The sequence below is a fragment of the Hylobates moloch genome, unplaced genomic scaffold, assembly GCF_009828535.3.
Source record: "Hylobates moloch isolate HMO894 unplaced genomic scaffold, HMol_V3 SCAFFOLD_16, whole genome shotgun sequence".
Taxonomy (NCBI): Eukaryota; Metazoa; Chordata; class Mammalia; order Primates; family Hylobatidae; genus Hylobates; species Hylobates moloch.
In genome coordinates this window covers 87,021-104,961 of record NW_026652291.1, presented here as the reverse complement: position 1 = coordinate 104,961, position 17,941 = coordinate 87,021, and the positions used below count along the sequence as shown (strand labels likewise).

The following is a 17,941-nucleotide window of genomic DNA, read 5'->3' as shown; positions in this document are numbered from 1 at the left end:
GAGATTTATTCTGAGGCAAATGTGAGGACCATGAACTGTGAACAGCCCCAGAAGATTTTGAGAACATGTGCCCAAAGTGGCTTGATGGCAGCTTAAATTTAACGTACTAGAGAGACAGTCACCAACCAATACATGTGAGATATATGTTGATTTGGTCCATAAAGACCAGTGTGGGGCGGGGATTACAACTTACAGTGAGTTCAAATATTTTCTGATTGACAATTGATTGAAAGATTTAAGCTTTTTTCTAAAGACCTGAAACCGGTAGAAAAATGTTTCTAGGTTAAGATAATAGGTTTTGGAGAACAAGATTCTTACTATGTAGATGAAGTCTCTTATGTGACCACTTTTAGAGGCAATAGACGGGAAATGTTTTCTCCTAAGACCTTTAAAAGAAGCGAGACTCTCAGCTAATCTCCTCGGTATAAGAAAAAGACCTGGAAAGGGAAGGAGATTCTCTACAGAATGTAAATTTCGCTCACAATAGATAACTGTGCCAGGCTATTTTAAAATATGTCAAAGGAATATATTTTAGGGTAAAAGCCTTTGATTCCTTTCAATGCCTGCTCTCTGTCATGTGATGATATTCTTGAGTAAGGTTAGAATTTGGTATCTTACTGCTACAAATAATCTGTTTTCTGAGCCTTAAGCTCTGTTTTAATAAAAATGCTGGTTAGTTGCGCTTGAATTCCAAAGTGAGGAGGGTATAATGAGGCATTTCTGATCCTCTATTTCTAACACGGCCTGAGCTAGGTTTTCAAGTGTCTCTGGAACTCCTTGGTGAAGAGGAAGTGTCCATCTGGTCAGGTAAATGCTTAGAATTCTACTTTTAGTTTCTCGGACAGATATGATACTTTTCTTAGTCAGGGGTATCAGAAAATATTTACTGAGATAATCACATTGAAGTTGAGACTTGAAAGATGGTCCAGATTCCTCCCTGCAAACCTTTTCTCATGACACGAGAAGAAGAAAACTTACCAGACACAAATATTAACATTTCTTCTATGTTCAAAATTGCCACCCATTAGGAAAATACTTAAACTTGGGAGACTTATCTTTAGAAACAAGCAGCCTAGTTGATTTCTAAAGTCCTTTACAAACCCTCAGATTCTGATTAGTTTACAGATTATGCAGAACATCCCATCTAATGGGAATCTGCAATTAGCTGGATTCCACGGCATTGGTGTTTTTTAATGTTTGATTTATATAGATACACAATATTTCAAAATATTTAGGTGGTACAAGTGATATTTTGATAAAAGCATTTTATGTGCAGTGATCAAATCTGGATAACTAGGATATCCTTCATCTCTATCACTTATTATCTCTTAGTGTTACAAACATTCCAAATCTTATCTTGTAGCTATTCTGAAATATACAACAAATTATTAACTGTAGTCTTCTATGTGCCATTGCAGCATTCCCACCAGCAAGGGGTGAAAGTTCCTGTTTTTCAACTTCCTCATCACCGTCTGATATTGTCTACTTTGTAATTTTTACCCATTCTCATAGTTTAGTAGAACTTTTTAAATATTAAACATAAGTACACCGAATGAAAATCAAGTTGATCACTTTTTATGTTTGTTTTTTGGATATGGTTTCTGTTCAGGTCTCTGCCCATTTTAAAATAAATTTTGTGATTTTATTGTTCAATTGTAAGTTAATTTGTATATTTGTGATAAAATCCCTTTTCTAAATATTGGATTTGCAAGGAAATTCTCCAAATCCGTGGCTTATCTTTTCACTCTCATGTAAGGGCTTATTTTCAAAGGCATAGCTTAGTTTATCCATATATGAAAAGAGGATAATTGTAATTATAAATTCTAAGAATTATTAGAATAATAATGTTGGTTAAATTAATCCCAGTATCTGGCGCTTCACAGGTTTTGGTGTAACACCAGTGAGAAAAATTCGTAGAGTATTCTGTGAAGACCAGAAATCAGAAGGTGATAAAGGGACGATTATATTTGAATAATCTGGAGATAGGAAGTGTATTTGGTATTCTTCTCCTTCTATTTCTCTGTGAAGACAAAATGGATAGACGACATCTCCATGTGAAATGGGACACAAAGTTTTTAAGATGATTCTGAAGGGAAGTTGCTAATACGATCTCTCAGGGGATGTTCCAACACAGGCTGCGGAGGGGATGGTGGCCGCCGGTGGTTGCTGTCAGCCCCAGGGTTGGTTGGTGTGGCCACTATTTTGTCCATGAGAGATATTAGACTGTAATGTACCACATGCAGGCGAGTTTCTTAATCTCAGATGAGGGGAGAACGTGAGAACACAGAAGACGGGAAAACTGAAGATCTCACTACATCAGCCACATTCCATTGAGGAGAACCTGTCACTGAGAGACCCGGGGACGCTCAGGGAATGGAGAGGAGTTTGGGGGATATTATCCATGAAAGAACCGACATGGAAGGAGGGTTTATATGTTTGTTCACAGAGAATGGTGGCTTATGTCAGGATTCCCACAGGTTTCAGAAATAGTTTCTAATAACAAATGTCACACTTTATTTAGAATTGATTTATTTTTTATAATTTATTTTCCCCCTCTAGGCAGCACCACAGAAGAATGTTCTCAGAATCCTTCCTGATCCTCTGCAAGTTCCTGGTGCAGCTCCTGGAGGAAAAGCCTGCGTGGGGAGGGAGCCCTCCTCATGTGCAGCCCTGAGGCTGTCCTGTCACCTCACCCGCCACTGCCCTTCAGTCACTTCCCGAACACTTATGAGTTAACTTTCCTGAAACATGTGGCATTTGGCAGTGTCTTTCCCAGGAAAGAAAATACTTCCGTTCTGTTTATCCCTGCAGGCTCCCGTCCCTTTCTGGAGCACAGGTTGCAGTTGAGTGTGTGGTGGTGGATAATCAGTGGGAGGAGGTTTGTGTGCATCTTGTCATCTTCCAGAGTGCACCCCTCATGGGGTTGACACTGACAAGCACACAGATGGGCTTTCTCAGCTGGAGGATGACAGGCATTTTTGTAACATTTGACCCCAGGAAGGCTCTCCCACTGCAAGACCAATCAGGCTCAGGCCTCTGGCTAAAGTGCAGCCAGAAAAGGGTCCAGTGCCCAAACCTGAGAGCGCCTTCCAGGTGCCAAACCGCTTTGTAAAGGAAGCTTTTTTCCTGCATGGATCCCATGGATGTGTCTGCATTTTCTGCACAAAGGGCTTTATCCAGAAACACCCCCCAAGAGCTTATGTTTTGAATCTAACTGTAGGGCATTATTCACAAAGGCCCTCATGACCAAAGTCTCCACTTCTCATTAAAGGACATTAATTAGGGGATTCACTAGAAGCTGCTGGCTTTCCAAGGAAAAGACCTGCCTCTCCACCAGTGTCCCCAACCTTTTTTTTTTTTTTTTTGAGACGGAGTCTCGCTCTGTCGCCCAGGCTGGAGTGCAGTGGCGCGATCTCGGCTCACTGCAAGCTCCGCCTCCCGGGTTCACGCCATTCTCCTGCCTCAGCCTCTCCGAGTAGCTGGGATTACAGGCGCCCACCACCACGCCCGGCTAATTTTTTATATTTTTAGTAGAGACGGGGTTTCACCGTGGTCTCGATCTCCTGACCTCGTGATCCGCCCACCTCGGCCTCCCAAAGTGCTGGGATTACAAGAGTGAGCCACCGCGCCTGGCCCCAGTGTCCCCAACCTTTTTGGCACCAGGGAACAGTTTGGTGGAAGAGAATTTTTCCATGGATGATGGCGGGTGGTTTTGGGATGAACCTGTTCCACCTGCAATCATCAGGCATTAGATTCTCATAGGGATCACTCAACCTAGGTCCCTTGCATGCACAGTTCACAATAGAATTCAATGAGTGCCGCACACCAGCATGGCACATGTATACCTATGTAACAAACCTGTACGTTATGAACATGTACCCTAGAATTAAAGTATATATATAAAAAAATGAATTCAGCTCGTAGGAGAATCTAATGCACAGCTGATCTGACAGGAGACGGAGCTCAGGCAGTGATGCTGGCTCACCCCCACTCATCTTCAGCTGTGTGGCCCTGTTCCTAACACACTGCACACCTTAACGGATCCACAGCGTGGGGACTGGGGACCCCTGCTGTAAACACTGGGAAACCTTACCCTTGGGGAAGGGGCATATAAAACCAGGAGAAAGAGGAGCTCCATGTAAATGTACATTTTATGGATCCTTGAGGAAAGAGTGCAAAGAGGAATGGCCCCACCCACTTTCCCTCTACCTGGCATCATTCCCAGTAACCCACTTGAAGAATCCACTTGAACCTGGGGTGCTTCAAGATAGTTGAGGTTTGTTATACTAGGGACCACCAGAAAAGGAAATAACCAATGTGTCTGTGGAGATTCATCCGCTGTAACCGATTTATGACACTGGTGCAGGGTGTTGATAGCAGAGAAGGCTGAGCATGGGGGGGGCAGGAGTGCATGAGAACTCTGTTTCCTCTACTCAAACTTGCTGTGATCCTAAAACTCTTTAAAAATAAATTCAATGTAAAAGGAAGGGCAAAGACATTTTGGAAGAAATGTCGGCCACTTCATGGAAATTATATTCAGTCTTACCATGAGATCAAGCAATCCTGTTTCTAATGATTTATACATCCAATTTTAAAATTTATGTCCCCACAAAGCCTCCATGGGAATGTTTGCATCAGCTTGATTGATGGCTGCCTTTCCCACTCTGTGAGTGTTACGTATAGGGTGACAGTTGAAAATACTATTTCCTACATAATGACAGTGTACACATCTTTCCATTGCTGTTTTACTCAATTACTTAAGCCATTTTCTAAATACTTTTAAACCTCATAAATCCTGTCATCTCCTCAGCCCCAGCACAGCTGCCTCCTTCCTCAGGGTTTCTGACACTCTCAGGATGTGGGTTTTCACACTGTGTCTGTTGCACAGTAATACACGGCCGTGTCCTCAGATCTCAGGCTGCTCAGCTCCATGTAGGCTGTGTCTGTAGACGTGTCCGCGGTTATGGTGACTCTGCCCTGGAACTTCTCTGCGTATATTGTTTCATCATCTTCAGGATCAACACCTCCCATCCACTCAAGCCCTTTTCCAGGGGCCTGTCGCACCCAGTGCAAGAGTAAGTCAGTGACGGTGTATCCGGAAACCTTGCAGGAGACCTTCACTGAGGCCCCAGGTTTCTTCACCTCAGTCCCAGACTGAACCAGCTGGACCTCGGAGTGGGCACCTGTGGAGAGGACAGAGGAGCGGATGAGACCCCACTTAACTGGACCCAGTCCCCTCATCAGCCCTGGGACTGGGGATTCTCTTGCCTGTAGCTGCTGCCACCAAGAGGAGGAGCCTCCAGGTCCAGTCCATGGTGAGGTGCTGTGCTCTGGGGGCTTCTGTAGGGGAGGGATGTGGTTGTTGTGTGATGCTCTCTGGGCAAGGACAGATCTGTATTTACCTCGGTAGACACCACTGCATTTGCATATTCATGAGGCAGGTTTTTCATAGCTCAGGCCATGCCACCCTGAGGAAGAAGATAGGTGACACATGGACCACACCACAGTGGGATGCTGAGCTCCCTGCCCTGAACTTTGTTTAATGACATTTGTCCTCTGACATGCCCAGGAGTCCATGAAGACAGAACTCCTCTCACAGAAACACAGAATCTCACAGGACATGGTCCTCACTGTGATTCCCTGTTCCTATGGCTCACTGACAATCTGAACTTTTCCTGAGCCTTGCCCTCTGCACATCTGACTTCTGGGATGAGTGTGTCTCCGGACAGTAACACCCATTGAATTAATAAAACCACCTCTCAATTCCTAACTACAATACATTTGAAAGACCTAGACTTTTCTCCTTTTAAATCCGGTTTGCATTAAATTAATTGGGTTAGGTATAGGCTGCGTATACAATAAAATACTTACAGGCACATCAGTACTTGCTAAATTCTTATTTAAATGTTAGGTCATTATTGCTTTGAAATAAGGAACATTCAATTCCTGAGAGAAAACACTGCCTCGGCCTCCTGTGCACCTGCTCCAGGGCTGGATCCTGTGCTGGGTACTCCCTGAGCGCCCCCTGCCGCTCAGCTCCTGCCCTGCAGGGAAGTTCCTGTCTGGGAACTTTTTCCTATTGTCACATAACTGTCTCCTCCCAGAATCTCAAGCCAAGTAGGAAGGGGCTGAGCCCTGGCTCAGAATGCTCTTTCAGTGACAGAAATGGCTTCTCCCACCACCTCTTACAATAGAAAATAGGCCTTAGAAAACCCAACATAATCTACAGGGAGACCTCAGCACAGCAAGCAAGGAATCACAAAAGCCATCATGGAGCCCCGTCCCTGGAGCTCCAGATCCACTGATACGGTCCAGACACATGGCGAGTCCAGGAACTGATGGGGGCTTTGGGGAAGGCTCTTTTTTTTTAGGATTCTGTGGTTGAAGATTGTATCGATTATAACTTTACACACAGACCCTATGTCTCAAAGCTCCCCCACCACACACACACACAGTGGCATATTTGTATAGTAACGGGCCTCGAATTTGCCCTCCTTCCTAGTGTCTTGCCAATGAAAAGTGCTTCCAACACTGATCCTAGTCCTGGTTATGTTTGTTGTTGTTGTTTTGCTTTTTCCAAACAGAGCGAAAGCAAGCTCGGTACTAATGGAGATTTGGAAAGTGCCTTCATGTTCTCTTTGCCAGTTCTCACCTGTGCACCCTACAGATGCCCCATGAGAGGTAAATCTAATGTCATTGAGGGAGCGGATGTGACCTTGTTCCTGAAGCTGTTGGTCTAAGAGGTTTTAAGTCACTTCACTGTCCTTGACTTGTTCTCTCCCACCGCCTTTGGTTTCCCTAAATTCTAGTCCTTAGATGGAGTCTGTGCCTTTCCACGCTTTTCTCTCTAATCCAGATTAATCATATTGGTGGTGAGGTGATGTGGTGGGGAGGGAGCAGTATATGTTCTGGAAATTGAATTCCAATGATTTCTTGCCGTTCTTTCCTAGGCTGCACCGTTTACACGGAGTCTCCAGTGCTACAGCTGATTTTCCTCCGTCCTCCACTCCCCCTCCTGGCTGCAGCATCCACAGATTATTTTCTTGAATCTGACCCCAGATGTTTTATTAATTATACCCCTTTTCGTGACTCAGGAAGGCTAAGATGAAGCTGTCTGGAATGGAAAAGAATCCCTTCCCCTCACATAGAAGAAAGGTCTTGAAAAGTATTTTTTCCCTATAGGATCTGTCTGGAGGAAGTTCTGGGTATATTTATCAGAGTATAGTTTTCCTGATGACAGAGCCATGAGGGAATCTGTTTGGATTCTCATCTTGAGAACCCAGAAGTTTCTGGAGGGAAATTCCATCAGAGTGGGGTGTGTGGCCCCCAGGACTTCTTACCCTACCCTATCCACACTTGTCTTCCAGGCATTTATGGAATTGCCATATAACTCTTCCCAACAGCTTGTGCTTTCAACGGAGGAATCACTCAGTTTATAAATTCAGGAAGGAGACTTTATTTCTCAGAAAGGGTTGAAGCTGCAGGACGGCCATCTTAACAGGCCGGGAAGGAAAGCCTCCCACAGAGACTGTGAGCAGGCACTTTAAGAGAGGGAAAGACGAGAAATGAATGTGTGCAAATGGATTGGCCGAGTGTACACACTCAGCAGGCTATAGAAGGAGCTATGGATAGTCACATGGCATGCAGGCTGTCATGTCTAATAAGCAAACACACATGATACATGCATTTCAGGTTTGCTTTGGGGTGAGGACTTAAGAACTAAATGAATTACAGTTGGGTCCTGCATATCAAAAGGGCTTTGTGCAGGGGCAGAAAGACACACAGTGCACAGCCTCCAGAAATTAGCCAGGACAAGTCCATGGTCAGTGGTCTCTTCACAGGAGAAAGTTACTGAAATCAGTCTCTTGGCCAATCGAAGCTCTCTTTATGGCTGTGGACCATTCTTGCCAACATTTGTTATCTTTTGTCTTGCTGATAATAGCCATTTTAAGCGGTGTGAGGTGATATGTCATTGTGCTTTTGATTTGAATTCCTCTGACAATTAGTAATCTTGGGGACATTTTTATGCTCTGTTTTTCATGAATGTGTCTTCTGAAAAAAATCTATTCAGGTTTTTGCTCTTTTCATGAGGTCGTTTGATATTTGCTATTGAGTTTTAGGGATTATTTATACATTTCTATAGAACTTCTTGTCAGATATATAATTGTACATAGTTTTTTGCTGGGCTGCTTTTGGGATTAACTTCAAATAAATCATTTCTGAATCAATGACATGAATTATTTTTCCATGTTGTCTATGAGTTTATGGTTTCATGTTATGTTTATTTTTGTTGATTTTTGTATATGGTGTTAGAGAAGGTCTAATTTTATTTATTTTGCATATGGATGTCCAGTTTTTACAACATTTATTGGGAGACTGTCCATCCTTCACTGTGTGTTCTTGGGATACAAAATCAGGAAGGTAAATAATTAAAAAAGAAAACATCAGATGAATATTCCTGATGAACATAGACCTAAAATTTCTCAACAAAATACTAACAAATAGAATCCAGAAGCACTTTAAAATGTGATACATCATGATCAAGTAGGCTTTACCCCTGGAAGGCAAAGTTCATTCAACATCCACAATTCAGTAACTGTGATTCACCATATAAGCAGAATAAAAGCAAAAAACCATATGATTATCTCAAGAGATGCTGAGAAAGCTTTTGATAGGATCCAACATTCACTCATAATAAAAACCCTCAAAAGACTAGGCATCAAAAAAATACCTGAAAATAGCCGGGTGCGGTGGCTCACGCCTCTAATCCCAGCACTTTGGGAGGCCGAGATGGGCAGATCACGAGGTCAGTAGATGGAGGCCATCCTGGCTAACGCAGTGAAATCCCGTCTCTACTAAAAATACAAAAACTTAGCCAGGCATAGTGGCGGGTGCCTGTAGTCCCAGCTACTCGGGAGGCTGAGGCAGGAGAATGGTGTGAACCTGGGAGGCGGAGCTTGCAGTGAGCCGAGATCGCGCTACTGCACTCCAGCCTGGGCGACAGAGTGAGACTCCATCTCAAAAACAAAAAACAAAAAACAAAAAAAACTCAAAATAATAACAGCCATCTATGACAAAACCACAGTCGACATTATACGGAGTAAGCAAAAGCTCAAACCCCTTGAGAACTGAAATAAGACAAGGATGCCCTCTCTCGCCACTCCTATTGAGCATACTACTGGAAATCCTAGTCAGAGCAACCAGGCAATAGAAAAATAAAACGGAGCTGATGTGGTTTGTATTTGCATCCCCACCCAAATTTCACGTCAAATTGTTATTCCCAGTGTTGGAGGTGGGGACTGGTGAGAAATGATTAGATCATGGGGATGCTTCACCCTCTTTTGTGCTGTTCCCATGATAGAGCCCTCAGGAGATCTGGTTTCAAAGTATGTGTCAACTCCCTCCTCTCTCTTCCTGCTCCAGCCAGGTAAGACATGATGCTTCCCTTTCTGTCATGACTGTTGGGTTCCTGAGGCCTCCCCAGCCATACTTCCTGTACGGCCTGCAGAACCATGAGACAATTAAAAATCTTTATAAATTACGCAGTCTCGGGTGTTTAGAGTGTGCGAATAGACTAATACAACATCTAAATGGGAAAAGAAGTGGATGTATCTGTCCAAACTGATGATACAATTCTATACCTAGAAAATTCTAAAGACTCTGCCAAAATAATTCTAAAATAGATAAACAACTTTGGTAAAGTCTCAGGATACAAACTTAATGTACAAGAATCAGTAACATTACTATACCCAACTATGTCCAAGCTGAGAGTGAAATCAAGAACACAGTCCTATCCCACTTACAATATTCACACACACACACAAATGAAATGCCTGGAAATACAGGTAACAAGGTGAAAGATCTCTACAAGGAGAACTACAAAACACAGCAGAAATAAATAAATCATACATGACACAAATAAGTGGGAAAACATTTCATGCTCATGGATTAGAAGAATCAATATTGTAAAAATTATCATACTGCCTAAAGCAATTTACAGATTCAGTACTATTTACATGAAACTATCAGCATCATTGATCACAGAATTAGAAAAAATAATCTATTCTAAAATTTATATGGAACCAAAAAAGACCCTGAATAGCCAAAGCAATGCTAAGCAAAAGAACACTGCCAGGCATCACGCTACCCAACTTTAAGCTACACCATAATGACATGGTAACAAAACAGCTTGGTACTGGTACAAGAGCAGATATGCAGAAGAAATGGAACAAAATAGGAAACAGAAATAAAGCTGCACACCTAAACCGTCTGATACTTCATAAGGCTGACAAAAACAAACAATGTGGAAAAAAACTCTGTGTTCAGTAAATGGTGCTGGGATAACTGGATTCTGGCAGATATGCAGAATGCAAGAGTGAAGGAGGCTGGGCAGTTTCTACCTAGATTTCAGAAGATGTGTAGAGAGTCCTATGTGCCCAGGAGGAAACCTGCTACAGGGGTGGATCCACCACAAACAACCTCTACTAAGGCAGTGCTCAAGATAGGGAAAGACGGGGTTGGAGCCCCGTTCAGAGTCCCTACTAGGGCACTTCATAGTGGAGCTACGGAAATGCAGCCACAACCCTCAAGCTCCCAGAATGGTAGATCCAAAGGCAGCTTGTACTCCCAACCTGGAAATACTTCTGGCACTTGACTCTGGCCTGTGATATTAGCCCCGTGGGATGTGCCCAGCCATAAGGATGAGATGCCTGAGGATTTTGGGACCCACTTTGTCCTGGTGTACCCTGACTAAGAACATAAGTCAAGATAATTTTGTAGCTTTAAGATTTAATATCTGTCCTGCTAGGCTTTAGGTGTGTGGGGGGCCTTTGGCCAATTTATTCCTTTTGTATTGACAATATTTACCCAATGCCTGTGGCAATACTGCACCTTGGAAGTACATAACTCTTTAAAACATTTTGCCAGCACGCAGCTGGAGGGAAATTGCGTTAAGACCCCAATGAGACTTTGTAATTTTCAGCTGGAGGTTGATCAAGTTAACACTTTTGGGAACTATTAAAAAAAAAAGATGATTTTGCAGTCTTAGAAGGATTTGAGACCAGGGGACACAAGAGTGAAATGATATACTTTAGATGATTGTCCCTTCCAAATCTCATGGTGAAATGTGATCCAAAATATTTGAGGTGGGTCCTACTAGGAGTTTTTGGATCGTGGGGAAAGATCCTTCAGGTACAGCTTGGTATCAACCCCATGGTAATTAGTGAATTATTTCTTTATTAGCTAATTTGAAATCTGATTGTTAAAAACAGTCTAGCGACCCTCCTCCCCTCTCCTGTGCCCCCTCTCACCACAGGACACTGCCTGCTTCCCCTTTGCCTTCCACCATGACCGTAAGCTTCCTGAGGCCCTCACAAGAAGCAGATGCTGGTGTCATGCTTCTCACACAGCCTGCAGAACTGTAAGCTAAATGAGCCTCTTTTCTTTGTAAATTACTTGGCCTCAGGCATTAATTTATAGCAATTCAAAGTAGACTAATACACTGTCCAAAGCAAGACACATATTCAATGCAATTTTATCAAGTAACAAATATAATTGATTACATGTTTTTTAAAAAAATCCTTAAATATATACGGAATCAAAAAACAGCCTGAATAGCAAAAGCAATCGTAAGGAAAAAGACCAAAGCTGAAAGCACCACATTCCCTGATTTCAAATTATACCACACAGATGCAGTAAGAAAGACAGCATGGTACTGCTACTAAATAATAATAATAATAATAATGTAACAGAATAGACAGCCAAGAAATAAAGAGAAGTATCTACAACCACCTGTTCTTTGACAAAACTGACAAAAATATGCAATGGAGAAACCACCCTCTATTCAATAAGTGGTGCTGAAAAAATTGGACAGCCACACATAGAAGAATAAAACTAGATTTCTAGTTTTTCACCATAGACAAAAATGAATTGAATATGGATTCAACATTTAAATGTACAAACTGAAAAAAATGTAGGAGAAATTTTTCGGGACATTGGTGTAGGCAAATAAAATATGACTAAGACTTCAAAAGTATGGTGTGGTAGGTTTGGTTATTCATTATACTGAAAAATAAAGCTATCATATGCTCTGGTGATCCCACTTCTTGTCATATATTCAAAAGAAATAAAACTATTATGTCAAACACATGTTCACTGTAAGATTATTTATAATAGTGTAGATCTGTAAAATAATTTAATGACCACAGATTGATGAATGTATAAAGAAAATGTGTATACATAAAACTGAATTTCATTAGGCTTTGAAAAGAAGGAAATTCGGACATTTGCAACAACAGGGATGGGGCTAGAGGACATGATGCTAAGTGGAATAAGCCAGATGCAGAAAGACTTAATGATCTCATTTACATGTGGGATCTAAAATATTCAAGCTCTTGAAAGCAGAGAGTAGAATAGTGGGTCCCAGGCCTGTGAGGAGAGGGAAATCAGATGATGTTGGTCAAAGGGTACAGAGTTTCAGTTGTGCAGGGTGAATGAGTTCTGCAGATCTAATGTACTGCAATGTTCTTGTATTTAATACTGTATTGTAAATGTGATTTTTGCTAAACGGGTAGATCGTAGGTGTTTTCATGAGACACACACACATACACACACTTGTAGTACATTTTAAAAAAATAAAATGGTAGCTCCATGAGAAAATGGATATACAAATTACCCTGGCCGTGATGGGGATTTCACAATGTGTATCTGATGTGGTTTGGATCTGTGTCCTGGCTCAAATCTCATGTTGTATTACAATCCTCAGTTGTGAAGGTGGGACCTGGTGGGAGATGACTGGGACATGGGGTGGGTCTTTCATGAATGGTTTAGAACAAACTCCTGGTGCTGTTCTCATGACAGTGTGTGAGTTCTCATAAGATCTAGTTGCCTAACAATGTGTAGACCTTCCCCGCTTCCTGCGGCTCCTGCTCTGACCATGTGACACACCTGCTCCCCTTTGTCTTCTGCCATGACCCTAACTTTCCTGAGTCTCCCCGGAAGGAGAAGCCGCTGCACTTCCTGTACAGCCTGCAGAACCGTGAGCCAATTAAACATATTTTTTTTCTCAAATCCCTCAGTCTCAGGCATTTTTTATAGCACTGTGAGACTGGACTAATACAACATCAAAACATCAAGTGGGGCACCTTAAACCTATACATTATTAAAATATTTCAATTATACCTCAACAAAACTGAAAAAATTTAAACTTATAATAAAGAAATGCATACTTCATATTTCCTCAATAAAAAGAAGACAACATAGGAAAACTTACACTAAGACATTTGTAACAGCTTTGTTTATAATATTCATAAACTGGAAACAAATTTAAAGTTGATTTACAGGAAAATAAATCAAAATATTGTCATTTACTTATTTAACAGACTGACTCAGGTATAAAACCTCTCTCCCTCATCTCTCTCTCTCTCTTGCTCTCCATATATATGTGAAAACTTTGAGGTTTCATATCAGAGTCAGTCCATTACTTGAATAAATGATAATATGTTGATCTAATTTAATACCTTAAATAGCATGAAATAACCTCAAAAAATAGCAATGTAGCCCATTACCAAATTAAGGTCTATAATGTTTGATTGCATTTATATAAAGTTCAAAACAGAAAAAAAATGGATCTATAGTGTCAGAAATCAAAGCATTTCCCCATGCAGGAGTTGACCGCAAGCACAGAAAAAGATGCATGTTGCCAGGGGAGGGACTTGCTCTTCAGGCTACCTTAGGTGTTGGGAACAAAGGTATTCACATTTGACAGAAACTCTCTAGTGATACATTTCAGGTCTATGCATTTTTTCTCATGTGTAATTTTTTTTATATAAATAAAACATGTAGAATAGTTTAAAATTCAGTAAATAGTAAAATTACTATTAAAATCCTATATGAAATATCAACATCATTATACTAATTAATAAAATGCATTCAAGTATACCTACTAAAATTAAATCCCAGAAATCAAAAAGATAACTGTAACATCTGAAACTTATTAATGAGTATATATTTCATAGAGAAGGAAAAAAATGTCAAGACATGTGGAACATGTATTTTTTCCAATCAAATGTCACTAAATTATTTATACAATATTTTAACCTGTGTCATTGGTATAAATTACCAATATTTTTTGTAATATTACAACTGAGAACAATTTTTAAAGAAAAAAGGATATTTGCACGCACATGAACTAAATGGAATGTGTTTTCAATGTTGGTCCAACTATTACACCTCTAACAATACCATGGTTTTGAGTGGGGCTTGGAAAAAATATTTTTTATTTTATTTATTTATTTTATTTTATTTTTTTGAAACGGAGTCTTGCTCTGTTGCCAGGCTGGAGTGAAGTGGCGCCATCTCGGCTCACCACAACCTTCGCCTCCCAGGTTCAAGCGATTCTCCTGCCTCAGCCTCCCTCTTTTTTTAATTGAACAAATATTTATTAAGCACCTACTTTGTGCTAGGCACCCTCACTGTGTGCTGTTCCCACACCACAGTCATCTGCTCAGAAATTAAAACCAAGAAATGGAACGTTGTCGCAACCATACAAACTGGGGGGCAGGAGGCAGGATCGGGGATGCAGGTGATTCCCAAGCCAGAAAATGTACTCACCAGAAACCTGTTTTCCATCTCTGGGTAAGTCTCCATTAAACAGTTATTTTAAAGCTTCCCGATGTTTTCGGAGACGAATGTTGTTCTCTCTGTGCGCCCCAAGGCTGGCGCCTGGAGGACCTTCAAATACTCTGAATGCTATTGGATAAAAGGAGCCCGACGGCCTGGTGTAAAGAATATCAATATTTGGATGAGAAAATCCTTTTTTTTCAGTTCTTATGGTTCCAACAACCCTTATGAAAGATATAAACATCCCTGGCCTGACTGCTAAATGTTGAAGGTGGACTTGGTTCTGGATTCCTGAGTCAGAATCTTCCAGTTGTCCCACCCTCACAAGGCCAGAGAAGCGAGAGGAGATTTCTATTCTGGAAAGGAGTGAGTGGATGGCACAACTGGTTTGGAAACACGACACACTGCGCCTGCATTTACAGAAGCAACGCACACAGGGAACGTCCTAGCGCCATCTGGTCTCGCACACAGGCTTAGGACTCACGGTGGGGATCCCGGGCCTCCGCCAGCCCTAGTTGTTGGTGCCCAGCTTGGGAGGCGTGGGCGGAAGTCCTGCAGGTTGTGGATCTTCCGGTCCAGCGCCTCCAGGAAGCTCTTCACCTCCACCTCCAGGTGGCGCTGTCGGGATTTGCTCTCCTCAGCGTCTGTCTTTAGGGAACGCACTTTGTCTTCCAGGTTTTGATCCTCTCTCTGCCGCCGCCATCTTCTCAGAGACACAGTCGCAGTCTGACCTGAGCTGAGGTGTGGTTTCACTTCGTTTTCGGATACTTCCAGCTCTGTCTCCTTTTCTCGGAGCTTAACCTCCAGCTCCTCGATCCTCCTCCTCAGCTGCGTGTTTTTGTCCTTCTCTCTGTGGGTCTCACGGCCTCTTCCTCTGCTCCGCGCTGGCCGCCGACTCCTGCAGCGCCGTGGGCAGCCTGGCGTCGCTCTCCCGCCGGCTCCATCTCCCACCTCTTCCCGTGGGCAGCGCTCTGCGTCGAGGCCGCCTTCAGCTTGTGCTTCCCAGACTGCAGGTGCGTGTCGGCTGCAGCGGCCTGAGAGGCCTTTCATCGTCCGTCCCGTTGACACTGGATGCCGGAGTAGAAGATGGGGCTCCACGCCCGGATTCTCAGATAATTACTCGAGGGCTCCATGTTCTCCTGGGTCTTGTTTTTGGCTGTCTTGGCCGCTTCTTCCACCTCCTGGAATTTCTCTGCAAACATTGTCAGCTGCTGCTCAGAGGAAAACCCCAAACCAAACACCGTGTTGGCTCTGCTGTCGGCCCAGTGCCCAGACGTCTGTGACGTGTTGGTGAAGGTCATATTCGGTGTGATTGTGTTGTTTATAGTCACCTTGGTGCTGTCCACACTGATGATCCCATAGCTGTTCCTTGTGACATCACAGAAGCAGGAAATGGTGACCGCCTGTTGCTTGCAGGCATCCAGTTCTTCTTGGTGTTGGGGTCAATCTGGAAGACCCGCGCTCGGGGGGTGAAGATGGGCGAACTCTCTGACGCTGCTCCGGCGGCCGCTCCAACCCGGCCTCTGGCGCTGGCTCTCCACCTGCTGGGCATCCGCTCCCTGCGCAGCACGTGCAGCGGCCCCTGCGCTCCTGGCTCAGCCCTGGCACCGCTCCATTCTGCCAGGCGCGGGCGGGCAGGGGCTCTGGAAAAAATAATTCTAAGAGACAAATGAAAAGAATAATCTGTAATAGGGAGACGTCAACATTCCATCTCAGAAAAAAACTGAAAATATGTAATACATACAAAGTCCTGAGAAAAAAACCTCGAAGCACAGGAAGGGTCTCATGTATAGTAGGTTGTAATATGTTTATTGTTAAAATTATTACCTTTGTGTTGTTTTGAAAAATTGAAGCATGAATAATGAAATTAACTGTTTTGTGCTTCTCTGGTATAACAGCACGTTGAGAAAACTGAAGAGCCCTGTGATCCTGAGGAGGGGGCCTAACCAAGGAGAGAGAGGCTCCGGGTCCTGTGGACACACACGGGTTGCCTTCTTCTCCCCATCCTGAAGCCTTCAGGAGGCAGGAGGCTGCATTTGTCTCTCAGGACAATCTAATCACATCCGGACAGGGAGAAAAACATTCATGACCTAGGACAGATAAAATATGTATAATTAAAATTTCATTGAAAATTGAGAAATTTTGGTTGTATGTATTTATAGTGAATAAAGCTATGTTATGATTTATGAATGCAATATGGAATAATTGAATCGAGCTGATTGACATATATATCACCTCAAATCCTCAAATTTTTATTTTTGTGTGTGTGACAAGGACATTTGAAATTTGTTCTTGGCAGTTTGAAAATGACCAATACACTATGTTTAAGGTTACAAATAGACATCGATTTATGTAAACTATAGGCAATGATTGAAAGGAATTATGGATTACTATAATTTGTATGTTTCATTCTTTAGGACATATAATTGTTATATATTATAATTTTATTATAATATTAAATATAAAAGACTACACATATATGTATAAGTTTGTGTATTTACACATATGTCTATAGATGTAAATTAATGTCCCTATAGCTATGTAGTAGCTGATATAAACGGATGTTAACAAAACTCTAAAAGAACAAGTGCAAATTATTAGGAAGAATTATTTCTTGAAGGTATGTATTTTTAAAAAATAACCTTACATATAAATTAAAAATTAATAAAATTCCCAATAAAAAAGTTCATAATAAATAACCATAGTAAAATATCACAACCTAATAAGACTCCAGAGTCCTGCAAAAATGAGCCCGCCTCCTGCAGCTGAGAAAGGAAACCACCTACATGGCCCTGCAGGGAGGTTTGTGTCTGGGCTCACACTGACCTCCCTTCACTGTGTCTCTGGTACACTAATACAGGGCCATGTCCTCGGTTTTCAGGCTGTTCATTTGCAGATGAAGAATGTTCTTGGCGTTATCTCTGGAGGTAGTGAATCGGCCCTTCCTGGAGTCTATGAGGTATGTGCTACCCCCATTAGGATTAACTTGTCCAACCAACTCCAGCCTATTCCCTGGAACCTGGCGGACACAGTTCATGTAGTAGCTACTGAAGGTGAATCGAGAGGCTGCACAGGCTTTGCCAAGCTTCGCCCGGACTCCACCAGCTACACCTCACACTGGATATCTGCAAACACAGAGACACCCCAGTGAGAAACTGCCACACATATCCACTGTTTCTCTCACTCATGTCCACTCACACTCAACATCTCTAGTTCTCTATAGATCACCTTTTAAAATAGCAGCAAGGAAAATCCAGCTCAGCACACACTCCATGGTGAGTCCTCTGTGTTTGGTGGTGATCACCGAGTGAAAACACCTGGG

The 17,941-nt window shown here is 42.4% G+C and overlaps 1 pseudogene; it reads right to left on the bottom strand.

Annotated features, from left to right (window-relative positions):
* Positions 1 to 5,328: 5,328 nt before the first annotated feature.
* Positions 5,329 to 16,171, bottom strand: LOC131381574 (homer protein homolog 2-like; annotated as a pseudogene).
* Between the last annotated feature and the right edge of the window lie 1,770 nt (positions 16,172 to 17,941).